Below are 3,911 nucleotides of genomic sequence, written 5' to 3'. Positions count from 1 at the left end.
TGGTCTGGTTAACGACTTGTCCCGGCCGGGCCGGTTAACCATTTGTCACGCCGAAGTTGGTTAACGACTTGTCCCGGCCGAGCCGGTTAACCATTTGTCTCGCCGACGTCGGTTAACGATTTGTCCCAGCCGGGCCGGTTAACCAATTGTCACGAGCCGGCGCGAACGGAAGAACTGTCCGCGCCGGGCCGCTGCCTAAGTCTTTGTCCTTTTCTGCATGTCAGCACCGGTCCCGGTCGGTCACCGCAGTGCCGGCTCGGGTCTGGTTAACGACTTGTCCCGGCCGGGCCGGTTAACCATTTGTCTCGCCGAAGTCGGTTAACGATTTGCCTGAGCCCGGTCGGTTAACCAATTGTCACCGAGCCGGCGAACGGAAGAACTGTCCGCGCCGGGCCGCTGCCCAAGTCTTTGTCCTGTTCTGCATGTCAGCACCGGACCCGGTCGGTTACCGCAGTGCCTGCTGGGGTCTGGTTAACGACTTGTCCCGGCCGGGCCGGTTAACCATTTGTCACGCCGAAGTTGGTTAACGACTTGTCCCGGCCGAGCCGGTTAACCATTTGTCTCGCCGACGTCGGTTAACGATTTGCCTGAGCCCGGTCGGTTAACCAATTGTCACCGAGCCGGCGAACGGAAGAACTGTCCGCGCCGGGCCGCTGCCTAAGTCTCTGTCCTGTTCTGCATGACAGCACCGGACCCGGTCGGTTACCGAAGTGCCGGCTGGGGTCTGGTTAACGACTTGTCCCGGTCGGGCCGGTTAACCATTTGTCACGCCGAAGTTGGTTAACGACTTGTCCCGGCCGAGCCGGTTAACCATTTGTCTCGCCGACGTCGGTTAACGATTTGCCTGAGCCCGGTCGGTTAACCAATTGTCACCGAGCCGGCGAACGGAAGAACTGTCCGCGCCGGGCCGCTGCCCAAGTCTTTGTCCTGTTCTGCATGTCAGCACCGGACCCGGTCGGTTACCGCAGTGCCTGCTGGGGTCTGGTTAACGACTTGTCCCGGCCGGGCCGGTTAACCATTTGTCACGCCGAAGTTGGTTAACGACTTGTCCCGGCCGAGCCGGTTAACCATTTGTCTCGCCGACGTCGGTTAACGATTTGCCTGAGCCCGGTCGGTTAACCAATTGTCACCGAGCCGGCGAACGGAAGAACTGTCCGCGCCGGGCCGCTGCCTAAGTCTCTGTCCTGTTCTGCATGACAGCACCGGACCCGGTCGGTTACCGAAGTGCCGGCTCGGGTCTGGTTAACGACTTGTCCCGGCCCGGCCGGTTAACCATTTGTCACGCCGACGTCGGTTAACGACTTGTCCCGGCCGGGCCGGTTAACCATTTGTCACGCCGAAGTTGGTTAACGACTTGTCCCGGCCGGGCCGGTTAACCATTTGTCACGCCGAAGTTGGTTAACGACTTGTCCCGGTCGGGCCGGTTAACGATCTGCCAGGGCCCGGTCGGGAACTCGATTGCCCGCCCGGGGACTGTTGTCTTGCTCCACCGCACGGCCGGGGGGGTCGGTCGGCACGGCTAACGAGCCGTCCGAGAACTGCCGGTTAACCAGTTGCCCGGTGGCAATTCGTTAACTGAGTCCGCTCCGGAAGTCTGGATGCGGGTCGGATTTGAGGGTCGTAGCCGGGCAGGAGTTCCAGAGGCTCGGCAGCCGGGGTCAGATACGGCCGCCCCTTTGACACATGCAATTTCTGTACGGGGGCATTGGCGGGGTTTCCGGAGATTTACGGGGAGGCGTTTTTCTCGACCACTTAGGAGTGGTCGACGGGCGTTACGGGCCTCCCCACTTCGTTAACCCGGGCCGCGCGGCGGTATTTCCGCACGCTTCCCAAGGTCGCCCGTATGGATTTTCGGACGAATTCCCAATGGCGGAAGTCAGTCAGCGGGACGTATCCGCAGGCCCAAGCCGACCGAGGGGCAGCATATACGGGCTGACTACCGGTGCTCGGGCCGCCGAATCGAAACCTTGCCCGAATGATTTTCTGACAAAGTCCCGCGGCGGGGAGACGCGAGGGGACGAATTCGGAGGGTCGTGCCGGCCGAGGGGCGGCATTTTCGGTGGGACTACCGCAGGTCCCTCCGCCAAAAATAGGGCTACGGCCCGATCGAAAATCTGACAAAGTCCCGCTGCGGTGAGCCGCGAGGGGACGTATTCGGAGGGCCGTGCCGGCCGAGGGGCGGCATTTTCGGTGGGACTACCGCAGGTCCCACCGCCGATCCGAGACCTTGGCAGAAGTCGAAATTATTCCAACTCGGAAGTCGGAATGAAGGCTGATTCGGGGCCCTGCTGCCGGCCGAAGCGGACGATGCACGGCGGCACTACCGGAGGGCCGACCGCCGACAGAGGCGCGTGCTCCCGGCGCCGCGCCGGTTAACCAATTGACGGCGGAAGTCTGTGAAGGTCGGATCCAGCCCGTCGGGCGGGCCCGAGGTGCGACGAGGCCGGCGTGAGCTCCGGGCGTCTTACCGCCGGTTTGACACACGTCATTGTTGTACGGTCAGTCGCGGCGCCGGTTAACCAGTTAGGCCCGGAGAGCGCTATGAAGGTTGCATTTGCCCCGCCTGGCCGGGCCAAGGTACGACCTGCCCGGCAGGACTTCCGGCAGGCGTCCCGCCGACTTGACACATGCAATTTCTGTACGGGGGCATTGGCGGGGTTCCCGGAGATTTTCGGGAACACGTTTTCCAGAGGCACTTAGACGGATTTCCAGTGGTACGGTTGACACACGAGACAGACAGACAACACAACACACACAGTGCGGAGGCCGAAGTGAACCTTCGGGGGTTATTTCGGACTCAGTAAGCGGGAGGCCAGGCGAGCTCCGACTTACAGTGATTTATAGACAGAAAAGGCTTTTGAATGCTTACCGAGGTGAAGGCAGACGGGAAGTCCGAGGACGCGCCAGGGGCTCCGGACAGGGTCTGAGCGGGAACCGTGGGCGACGGCCGGCAGACCGACGGGTAGCCAAAAGCCTTTTAGGAGGGGAGCACGCACTTTGTGTGACGGAGACTTGTGTGGGAACCAGCCTGCCACGGGTGCCCTCGCGAGTGTCGTCTGCGGAGACCTCTGTTCCCCGATCGATGCGGCTTGGTCGGTCCTACCTTTGGGAGAGGCCGAGTGGAAGCGACGGTCTCGACACGTGCGGCGAACTTCCACGCTCGGCTCGTTACCATCTCCGGAGGTGGGTTGATGGGTCTGCCGCGGGGCGGCCCGATACCGACCGAGGTCTTCATGCTTCGGACGGAATTGGACGTTGGGCATTCGCACGTTTGCACCGCGATCGATCAGCCGGATTCCCCCGCCGGCGGACGAGACTGCTGCGCCCACGAATGACGGGGGCCGGGCGGGCGGCCGTCGACCATCCCGAGAAGGCAGGCACACACGCGCTCCATACCTAGGCGGTGAAGGTGCGGACCTCACCGGAGCGGACGACGGGGCGGGATGGCGAGGCGCTCACCGGCGCGGCGTTGGCCCCGGGCCGTCGGAGGCGAGCGGCGACCGTCGACCGTCCCGAGAGCCAACTCGGCAGGAGCGGTGCGGGTGCGGACCCCACCCAGCGACGCGGCTCGAGAGGGGGCGGCGCGGCGCCGCGACGAGCATGGCCCCGAGAGTGCAGGGGACGGGCGCGCCGGCCGCAGCAGCACTCTCTCGCGCCGCACAGGCAAGGCGAGAGAGTCGGGGGAAGTCCGAAAACTAGAGTGGCAAGAGATGCCCGTGCAGCCACGCAACCGAAGCGTTGATCCTCGGTCACGAACGAGAGGGAGGAGAGGCCCTGCGCGTGCGGTGGCCCCGACCGACGGCCGGCCGGTGTGCGATTCACTCGAGGTCGGGCGACACCCGCGCGTCCCCTCCCCGCTCCCGCAGAGGCCGGAGACGTCCGGTCGCCACAGCGGTCCGCGTGCAGCCTCC

Source organism: Hypanus sabinus, unplaced genomic scaffold (assembly GCF_030144855.1).
Source record: "Hypanus sabinus isolate sHypSab1 unplaced genomic scaffold, sHypSab1.hap1 scaffold_649, whole genome shotgun sequence".
Taxonomy (NCBI): domain Eukaryota; kingdom Metazoa; phylum Chordata; class Chondrichthyes; order Myliobatiformes; family Dasyatidae; genus Hypanus; species Hypanus sabinus.
The sequence above is the reverse complement of the archived record's forward strand: the minus strand, read 5'-3'. Positions refer to the sequence as shown.